Raw genomic sequence first — 11,514 nt, forward strand, 5'->3', positions numbered from 1 at the left:
ATTGTGTATTTGTAAAACTGTACCTTTGAAATAGCAACTTCGACAGTACCTTTGAAATAGCAAGGGATATATGGCTGTCTACTTTTGCACTTATCGCCCTCTATAGGTGGATGCTATGTATGCGGCCAGATTTCGCGGCCAGCCCGGCTGCGGTACACACTGGACAAAACTCGACGACATCAGATATCATAATCTCTTCTGAAAGTGAGTGTGGATAGCAATTAAAAAAACACTAAAGCAAATTAAAAATATGTGTGCATCGGGGCATATTCATATGGATATCCTCTTACAAAGGACAGGTAAACAATATTTGTGGTTTGTTGTAGGCCTACACGTAATGTGAATAGTCTTCTGTGGGTTTTAACTCACTTTTATTTCTTTTACATGCTTGTCGCCATCTACAAGTTCATGCTTTGTACGCATCCAGATTTTCAGACCTTTTTATTTTACATTGGACAAAACTGGATTTGCATTTGTGGAGATCCACAAATGCATATAGACGAGTTCACATGTCGCAATCTGTTTGGATGTAATTGTAGACATTTTAATTTAATAAAAAATAAATGTATTTGCGGTTCTTGATTGCAAGCACAAGTGAAAAAATGATTGTGGACATAGGTTGGAAAACAATCCCCAAAGAAAATTAAGCAACTCACAAGAGCCATGCGATCGACAAATGATAAAAACGTCCATAAAAATAATGTTGGGAAAAAATAGAGTGCACAGTCTCACCTGCAGTCCTGAGTGGCATTTATGTAGTATTCATCTGTGAGCTTGACTTTCCTTCTGTAGTCCCTGTTCTGGGCCAGCCACTTGGCCTTCTTCAGGCTGCCTGGGTCTCCCAGCACGACGGCCGTACAGTTCAGGCCGTCCTCACCTTCCCGTGAAGCCCTAGGGACCTCCAGCTGTTCTTTTGCGTGACTGTTTTGGTAGTTAATTAATGGTAAAGGCACCAACCATTTATCTGGTTTCTTTATACAATAGACCCTCCAAAAAGCAATCACTATGGCAACGGGAATTATTCCTCGCAAGAGTTGCCGTGAGTTTACATTGATCAGGGGTGTCATTCCAAAGCCTAGCCTTTATACGACTAAGTTGGCAAGATTAGTTTTCATGCAATAAGCAATGATCTGCAAGACTGGTGCCCAAAAAGGAAGGGGCGCGTAAAATTCACACGATGAGGGCCAGATATTAAGGTCAGGGAGAATCTGCTGAATGGAAGAATGGGTATTTTTGAGGCAGTCTAAAAAAAATGCAGAATTTGATGGTTTGGTCCTCCTTGCGAGCAAGCTGTGTAACCTGAAAGATAAGATGAGCAATTACCTTCAACAATCAACAAAAAATGTGTTCCTTTCTGGGAGTAGTACAATGAAACTAGTAAACACTGTATTGTTGAGGCCTTACCTCATTCCTAGAATTTTTTCTTAGATCAGACATTCCAGCTCAAGTTTCAAACCATAATTTTGTATCATGTTGCTATTTTTAAAGTAACTCTTAACAGCTATCCTCAAACGATCATTTTATATATTTTTTAAATAATTGGACAGAACTGGACATAATATTTGAAACTGGTCACACAACAACACTGATTTTCAACAGGCCCAAAGTATGACTCATAGGAGTAGTAACTTGTCACACAATGTGCTCAGGCATACACAATAAGGCAGACATTTCAGTAACAGATGTAATTTACGATCGGATGAGGACATGTTGGCAATAATTCAGGATGTAAAGTCTCCAAAAGTAATACACAAAAAAAAAGAAAGCCTATAGGCCTACCTGGTATGGAGTCAATTTAGAGTAGAATGTCCAGCATGCATGAGCGAGTCTCCCACACGCTGTGGGGATGTCGAGCAGAGATCAAAGTAATTGTGAGCGGGCGGGAAAATGTCCAGAGCACAGATGAGCATATTGAGCGCACAGAGAGAGCGTTGAGAGGTCAGAGAAAATGATGGTGATCCTAGAATATGGAACTGAGCACAAGAAATGATGACATGGGCAGGCCTCTCTAACTCTCTGCGCTAGCTCAGAATGTAACTGGGCTCGCTCGACTGGCTCTCTACTTGCTCTCAAAACTAATTTGAACGGAAATGATTGACATCTAGCTTGGGCCAATCGTAGTTCTGCCTTTTGGTACAATGCCATTGATTGGTTGGCCGATTTTCAATTTTATTCCTGGGGGCCAGAGTCTGACGTTACGAAAATAATGCTCTCAGCGTGCTCAACAGAGTGCAATGTTCATATCGTGTTTGGGGAGAACGGCAAAATCCTAGGATCTTATCCCAAGTGATGAAATGTCATTTGCGAGGACAAATTACAATGTTTAAAACAAAGAAAATGGGTTTTGGGTCTTTAAATCGCATTGGGTCACCCAAAACACGCATGTAGGCCTAATAAGCTAACCAGGGCATCAACTATGTAGTGTGGTGACCCGGAGCTCGGTTGGTCCGGGTTCCACTGACAAATCTCGCTTGGCCTTCGGGTTTTAGCCATTTCAGGCATTTATTTACACTCAACTTAAATCAGAACAACCCAACTATGAAGGAGACACGGTCTCTAGGGCCTCCGTGGGCCTCTAGGCTCTCTCTCTGCCACGAGCCCTTCCTTCCTGCACCCGACCCGTGCTGTGCTGTGCTGTGCCTCCTTTTAAAATGGCTCCCGTGCTTTCGGCCAGGTGTCCCCCAATCACCCTGATTGGGGTGCCGAAAGGGCTGCTCTCTCTCGCCGGCTGGTGGGTGGGGGTGGTACACCCCGTCCTCTACGGTACCCCGGGCCCGTCCAGGCCGAGGACCACGTGGCGGGATGCCACACTCCTCCACCCTTTGTCCAAGCCCCAGGTAGCCGAGGGACCCGGCCAGGATGGTGTCTCGCCGGGGCCGGGTGTCTCCTGCGGCGCCGGCTGCGTCGTCTCCGGCCGCGTCGTCTCCGGCAGCGTCGTCTCCGGCAGCCTCGTCTCCGGCAGCCTCGTCTCCGGCAGCCTCGTCTCCGGCAGCCTCGTCTCCGGCAGCCTCGTCTCCGGCTACCTCGTCTCCGGCTGCCTCGTCTCCGGCTGCCTCGTCTCCGGCTGCCTCGTCTCCGGCCGCCTCGTCTCCCGCCGCCTCGTCTCCCGCCGCCTCGTCTCCCGCCGCCTCGTCTCCCGCCGCCTCGTCTCCCGCCGCCTCGTCTCCCGCCGCCTCGTCTCCCGCCGCCTCGTCTCCCGCTGCGCCGGCGGCGGCTGCCTCTCCTGCCGCGGCGGCGACCGCATCTCTCCTGCCCCAGGACTCTAGTGCCGGGTCCCAAAGCCGACGGAATATCGGGCAATCCCTCCCAATTAGGAACGGCACCGGCAGGTGTGGCACGACCCCTGCCCTAGCCGTAAACACCCCCTGTGGTGTCCGGACGACCACGTGGCAGGTCTCGTAAGTTCGTGTGTCCCCGTGCACGCATGTCACCTCCATTGGTGACCCTTCCCTTACCCCCGCCAGGTCGGGCCGGAGGAGGGTGACCATGCTGCCAGTGTCCACTATGGCCTGCGTCTGTTTGGTCATCACTCTCGCAGGTACGGTTGGGCACCCAGACGCTCCCTTTGTCCAACATGTCGCCAGCATGCAGGGCCGGCCCGTCCCCACGTCCGCGTAGGCCGACGGCACTGTCACGTCCCGGTCTCGCGCTGCGGCCTCGTCTCGCGCTGCGGCGGCGGCGGCGGCGTCCCTTGCGGCGGCGGTGCCGGCGTCCCTTGCGGCGGCGGCGGCGGCGTCCCTTTCGGCGGTGGCAGCGTCTCTTGCGGCAGCGGCGACGTCTCTTGCGGCAGCAGCAACGTCTCTGGCGGCGGCGGCGACGTCCCTTGCGGCTGCGGCAGCGTCCCTTGCGGCTGCGGCAGCGTCCCTTGCGGCGGCGGCGACTGTACCGGGGAGCCGTAGTGGGACCTTCATGGTGCCTGCATTCTCCACCAAGTGTGGTGACCCGGAGCTCGGTTGGTCCGGGTTCCACTGACAAATCTCGCTTGGCCTTCGGGTTTTAGCCATTTCAGGCATTTATTTACACTCAACTTAAATCAGAACAACCCAACTATGAAGGAGACACGGTCTCTAGGGCCTCCGTGGGCCTCTAGGCTCTCTCTCTGCCACGAGCCCTTCCTTCCTGCAACCGACCCGTGCTGTGCTGTGCTGTGCCTCCTTTTAAAATGGCTCCCGTGCTTTCGGCCAGGTGTCCCCCAATCACCCTGATTGGGGTGCCGAAAGGGCTGCTCTCTCTCGCCGGCTGGTGGGTGGGGGTGGTACACCCCGTCCTCTACGGTACCCCGGGCCCGTCCAGGCCGAGGACCACGTGGCGGGATGCCACAGTAGATATGCTGTTTAGAGCAAAGTATTTTTCATGACCTAATAGATTGCTCAAAATCCCCAAAAGCCAGTTTATTATTTGCCTGCAACACTTGAAAAAATTATACAGCTGACGCTCAAGTCCCAATGAGAGAGTTCTCTCATTATTGTGAACTTCTCATCAAGACTTTAGCTTCGTCATAGTTTAGCGAAAGACACTCATCAAAACAAACATTAATATCATAAGATCTACTTTAATTATTGGATAAGTAGCGTTGGTTTCAAAAGCATGTAATAAACATTTATAAACTTTTATAAAAGTTACAATTTGCAATAAACTATCATAGATGTATGTACTACTTTATGTCCAAGTACACCCAAATAATACTTTTTGTCTTGAAATTCCTGAGTTGCTTGTTCGACAATTTGTTTAGGTCGTTATCAGGTAAAATAAGTAGGAATCGTATGCTCTGGCCTTTGTAGTCACTAGAGCTCATCCATATATTTGAAAGGTTGGCGAGGAATGCAACGCATGACTAATGATAATATGCACACATACATTAAACAGATTAAAAAAAAAATAATAATACAACATCCCCCCCAAAGAAAGGAACTGTTAGCAACCTCTCCTTTGCCCATCAGCTCGTCACAGAGGTTCATTCTAGTCAGGGTTCCACCCCTTCATCCCGTCCTCCACCCTTCCCTGCCCAACATCCCCCGGGCTTGTGCGTGACTTGCCCTCCTGCATGCTTCAAATTTTTAAGATTTAAATATGCGTTTCCACAGCTCCCCCTAGATTGGCCAAGACTTGCCTAACTGCATGCTTCATATTTGAAACTATAATTATGCTATATTCCGGCTTTGTAAATCTTTTTATACAAATATCCTATGCTTAATTTAAATTAAATGGGCATGGCTAATTTTGGCAGGACACTTTAGTCACGCTCCCCCCATTAGCTGACAGCTAACAAGGTCCAACAAAAAACACCTGAGGTGATAGGCGGTCAATTTAAGACCTTCCATCTCAAACAAGCTCTGCGAACTTAAGCGTACTGAGCGTATTTTGACCACCACCTCCCTAGCCCCAACCTGCTTGGGTTTTCCCCCCATGGGGGATTTGATCGTATTTTTTATAGTATTTTATCATTGTTTTCAAATGTTGGAATGCTATTACTATCTCTTTCTGATATCTGTATGACATGCTTTAAATCCATGGGAGCACCAGAAAATAGTGGAACCATACCTTCAAACTGACATTACGAGCGCTAGCAAGCTAGCAAGTTCATGGCTATCTAGCTAACTACTTTAACTTGCAGCTAAAAGTTCTACTCGTGAACAAAGTATTTATTTGTTTATTTATGCATAGATGCCTGTGGCGTTCAGATTAAATGCAAGTAATGTTAGCTTAAAAATATTGTGAGCCATATGGCTCACGTTCCCCGATCCAACTTAGATCTCCTCACTTCATGGTGACAGGAGGCTGGGTGGATAGGATAGTTACCTCCTCTCACCACTCAACCTTGGTTTGACAATTTAAGTACACCCATTCGAATGTAACTTCTCAATATGAATTTGAGTAGGAATAGAACTAGCCTATAAAAGTAATTTTGACTAATATGAACTGGACATGAAGAACTAAATAACAGGGATTTCCTCGGCCAGCCAGGCAATGTGGCACCAGACCCTTGAATGTGTCGCTCTATCATAACCGTAACTATGCTCATTATTACGCCGAAGCTTCGGCGGTGGCCGGACGGCTTCGACGGCGGCTGGAAATTACGCTGATTTACCTTTGAGCATTTCCTATAATAGGCTACTGTGTAAAATTCTGTTTAGAATTAATGTTAGTATCAAGAAAAGAAAGACCCACCGGTTGTGGTTATTCCAAAACTACTTTCAATCATGTATGAATTTTTTCAGGACCAGTCCCCCTAGGCTTGAGCTACTTCATATAAGCTGTTATCAAAGAAATCAACGGTTACATTTTATGGCAATCTATGATTAGTATTGGGCCTATGTATCATTTAAATACATTAATAGTGGAAAATAGCTAATCATCAGTTTTTCTATAAGTGGGACTATTTCTGGTGAAGTGCCAGTGTGTGCATCACAGAGTCAGGGTGCGCTAACGTCAAACTTGAAACCTAGAACAATGGAACGTGTTGATGTATGTCTCCTGTCATTGTATGGATAAATGCTAGTAGTGTATCATATATGCCTTTGGGGTCCATTCCTATCAGAACTCACTTCCGTTTGGGGAGGGGGGTGGGGGTGGAGGGGGCACCCCTATTCACAGAGGCACTTCCTGTTTATGTTTTATGACAGGTCATAAACCATAGCCCTTTGTGTTGGGATGACCCTTGTAATGTCAGTGGTGATCCTGTAGGGGTCGCTGGGATGCGGGATCTGTATAGACAGAGGTGTGTATGTAGATGTGATTAGTGTATGCGTGTGTGTGTGTGTGTGTGTGTGTGTGTGTGTGTGTGTGTGTGTGTGTGTGTGTGTGTGTGTGTGTGTGTGTGTGTGTGTGTGTGTGTGTGTGTGTGTGTGTGTGTGTGTGTGTGTGTGTGGGTGTGTGGGTACTAGGGGGATGCAATGCAATAGGGTGTGTTCTGTAGGGGTGATTGTTGTGTGGTCACAGGGGCGTTGGAAGGACAGCCAGTCGTCTATGCGGATTGTGTCGTGAGGCCCTTGATGGAGGAAGGGGGGCATGCAGACACGGCCATAGAGCGTGTGAGATGGGACACTGTCGAAAGGTGGATCGACACGAACTGTTTGATGTACCCTCGTCACTATAGGCAGATTGATCTTGAAGGGAGTGTGTGTGTGTGTGTGTGTGTGTGTGTGTGTGTGTGTGTGTGTGTGTGTGTGTGTGTGTGTGTGTGTGTGTGAGTGTGTCAACAGATGTTTCAGGGGCTATGATTCTATTAGCATTATGTGGACAGCAGTAGCATTATATGATACAATTCTTATAACAAATGTGTTTTGTAAGTAGTGTCATACAAGGCCTTTGAACACTGAGGGGATGTATAATTCGGTGCCTTAATGGCTGGAGGAGATGCAATGCATCGATTGCCACACATATGCTTGACGACCACACCACCCCCTATGGTGATTACGGTGGGCAGAGTCGTTGGCCCTGGAAGACACACACTGGTTGAAGTCTCTCCCAATACTGTATGCAGAGTGATTTGATGTGTGTGTGTGTGTGTGTGTGTATGTGTGTGTGTGTGTGTGTGTGTGTGTGTGTGTGTGTGTGTGTGTGTGTGTGTGTGTGTGTGTGTGTGTGTGTGTGTGTGTGTGTGTGTGTGTGTGTGTGACGTAATAATGTGCTTTTATAATCTACCCCACTATTTTACGAAACCGGCAGATACATTTATATATAGTGATGGGGATGCCGATAACATGGCCGTAATCATCCTTATATAAACTATAGATATATATGTATATATATATATATATATATAAATATTTTAGATATATTTATAGTAGGGCTAAAAAGTAGTGGGTTCCACCGATGGTAGAACTATCATAGTGAAGATACGGACGGTGGTTCACATTGACAATATATTAGGTGATATCATGATACTATTAAGATAGTTTAGTATTTCTCATCTAATATAGTGTATTTGGATTAACTTTATTTTATCAATATGAGATTCTGTATAAGGTCGGGCGAGTGGGCGTATGTCATAGGTAGCTACGTGGGCGTGGGTCCAGTGCCTATTGGACAGGAGTCTATGACGGCTAGGGGGTGGGTGCGAATGGGGTGGGACCAGTGTCTATTGGCCAGGAGTCTATGACGTTGGGGGCCTAGGGGCGAATGTTTGCAGATGGGCGTTTATCAGGAATAAATACACAGAGGTAATGAATCAGCAGAGTACAACCTCTGACCCGAACGTTAGTAAACGCATCGTTGCAGCTGGAAGAAAAAAAAAACATCGAGCCGTCCTGCGTCACTATGCCGACTGACTGTAAGTATTCACATGAGTGTATTATGATTATATTATGACTGTCTATGTGAATCAGCTGTTTATATCTGACTGAATCAGTGATTACTCCACAGCGATTCGCGGCCCCGCAGCGATTTGCGGGCTCCGTCGGTGAGAGCGCGAAACATCAGCTGGGGCCACGTGGAAGTATGTTTGTTTGTTTTTTATAGTAGCGTATAATATTTAGTTCCATACAATCGCTCTATCATTATTATTATTAGTTGTTATGGTATATTCATGTAGAACAACGATTAAATTTGTGTTTTCTCCATGTGTAACAGGTTCGAATGATATTCGGCTCAACATTCAACGAACGATTCTAGCCGACCAGACAAATGTGTTGACAAGCGGTAGTTTTGGTAAGTTGTTAATACGCCCCGCTAATAGTATATCTATAGGTGTATTACCAAAATAAATTATCTATTTATTTAACATCTAAAACAACCAAACCTAACCCATGATTACTTTTGTATTTTGTTTTTGATCCATGTTTAGCACCTATCGCGGCCACCGTGAATCAGCGATCCCCCGGACTGAGCCGACTATCCAAGAAAAGGCCGGTGGGGATAGATGCGGCTATAGCCGGCTCATCGCTGACCATAGAGCAGCCGCAAATTCCTTATAAAAAGGCTCGCAAGGGCGCCGCACATAGTGCTTTAGCTCCGGAGAATTTTAACCATGTTATACAGGCCGTCATAAACCCGCAAATCGCGCAACATGGAGCTGTATGGTCTGATGCCAAACGCCAGGTGATCGGTGCCGTGGAGGTCCATGTGTCTGCATCGCCTACAGAGACCGTCACAGTGCAACCGGATGGGACTATACAACACGGTAGGAAATTAAATGAAAAAAAAAAAAAAAAAGTATATATATATATATTCTATAGAGTGTAATGATTATGATGGGACTGATACCGATTTTTTTTTCTTTTTTCTATTACAAACAGCCCGTGGAGATCCCCAGTGTGCGCCACTACCAGTGCTGACCGCCGATGATTTGGTTGGTCTTGACGACCTCACGTCCTGGACTTCAACGCAGCTGGATCATAGCGACTTCACTCCAGCACAGTGGATCGACTCTCCTGCTACATCCGTAGGGGATACCAGTGCAGAGTCTGTGCAACACCAGCAGCCTGCAGATCCTACATCTGGATCCCTACACGCCATTCAAGACCCCAGCGGCGACCCTCCGTGCATCGTGAGTCTCAGCACTCAAGAGGTAGCGGTGCCGCTGCTACCAGCTGGCCCCGTAATTGCTGTTGATGAACACCATGCAGGGGTGCAATGTGCTATCTGGCGTAAAGAATTTGCTGATAAATTTGCATTGTTAACTGCATCGGTGGATGTAAACTCCTTAACCATTGCTCGTCAGAGTAAACTGAGTGTGGCGGCTGGTAAACGTAGTGACAGTAGATATCAGGCTCTCGAAAAGCAGACTAAGCAGTCCTTCATTGCCATCAGGGCCGAGATTGCGAGTGATCGTATGACTGCTGAATCCCCAAACACTGAGACCCGTAATGGTCGCGCTATCGTTGCTCTTCAGCGTAAGCATTTGGAGGCCGAGGCAACTGTGCGTGTCAACAAACAGGGCATAGAGAGAATTAATGCGCAAGAGGGGTTAAGAGCTGCTAAAACCGCTAGAAAATTCTGGTTAATGCAATCTGCTAGCGAGGCTAACGTCAGTGCCTATCGGGCAATGAGTACCGAGATGTCTGTGATGAATGACACACTAGCAACGCTTACGATGAATGCTATTATTTGATTTGTGTTTTTGTTTTTTAATGTTTTATTTTTTCTTTTATTTCGTGGAGAGGGTATTTTTTTGTTTTAAACTGCATGTAATAAAACTTTTTTTCTTTTAATACCTGACTAATTAACGTTTTTTTTTATTATTATTATTATTATTATTATTATTATATTATTTTTTTCTATCTATTGCCATAAAAAAAAAAACTATAGCTGTACACTATGCATAACGCCATTAGCCCTAGAAAAAGGAAATTCAAATCTATAGATGGTAATCCCAAGAGACGGCGTAGATCTGATAGTGGGGGTAGCATTATGGATTTAGAACTTGAAGAGCTGGCAATGAGGTATGACGCAACCGACGATACGTCTCATTTGTCGGCCGTAGGACATGTGGTGGGCGGGGGCATGTATGCAGAAGGTTGTTTAGACATACGGGAAATATGTGTTGCCATAGATAGAACTAGGCGTGTGTTAATTGCAGCTGATGCATGGGGGCATAGCATGACTAATGCTCTATATCAGGCAGCACAGATAAATGTTTCTAACGAGCCAGGTCTAGATGACATGGAGGGGCTAGAGGAGCCAGGAGATTTAGACACAAGGGGTGTGTTGTATGCGGGGGCAAACACACGAGATGTACTTAACGCCGTCGGTGGGTGGTTGGATAGTGCACAAGAGAGTCTATACATATCAGCACAGATCGATGTGTTGCAGGGGGCGCAACGTGATGAAGGGGTTGGCGGGGGTTTTCAGGACCTCCCGGCGGTGGTAGGGGTCCCTATAGAGTCGAATATACAGGTCGGTGGTGGTGGGGGCGTGGGGGGTGGTGGCGGTGGTGGTGGTGGTGATGGTGTGGGGGGTGGAGGTGTTGGCGGGGTGGGGGGTGGCGGTGATGGTGATGATGTCGAGGGTGATGACCGTGGTGGCGTTGACGGTAGTGCTGTTGATGATGATGGCGGTGGTGACGGTGATGGTGGTGGTGGCGCTGCTGATGATGGTACGCCGGTGCCTGCTGTAACGGGGGGAGATAATGACGAGTTGCATACTAGATTATTCCCCCGTTTTAACGGCTTTGAGGTTAGACAGTCCATTGATCTGAGAAGTATATCCCTTGCAAATTTACAGGAGGTCCCTGATTTGATCAGGGAGAGACTGTCGGGTGTCATAACAAGCTGCTCGCAAAGTGCAGCCGATGGTAGTGTCTTAAACGTGGTGCTGAGAGGCCCTTCATTGGCCTCTGATGTACAGGCTGTGCTCGTGACGGGTGACGATTACAATGCGGATTTGTTTATGGAGCATATTAGCCAAGTCATACAGAGCAACGACACAGGTCTGACGGATGATGTGCTAGAGTTGGTGGTCACAGGAGTCCACAACAAACGGGGTGGGGCACGTTTGAAGTTAAAAAACATTCCCTATGATGAAATCATATACAAGAAGAAGCTAAGTCTCTACACACCGAGTAATACTCATGAC

The sequence above is a fragment of the Gadus macrocephalus genome, chromosome 22, assembly GCF_031168955.1.
Source record: "Gadus macrocephalus chromosome 22, ASM3116895v1".
NCBI classification, from domain to species: Eukaryota; Metazoa; Chordata; class Actinopteri; order Gadiformes; family Gadidae; genus Gadus; species Gadus macrocephalus.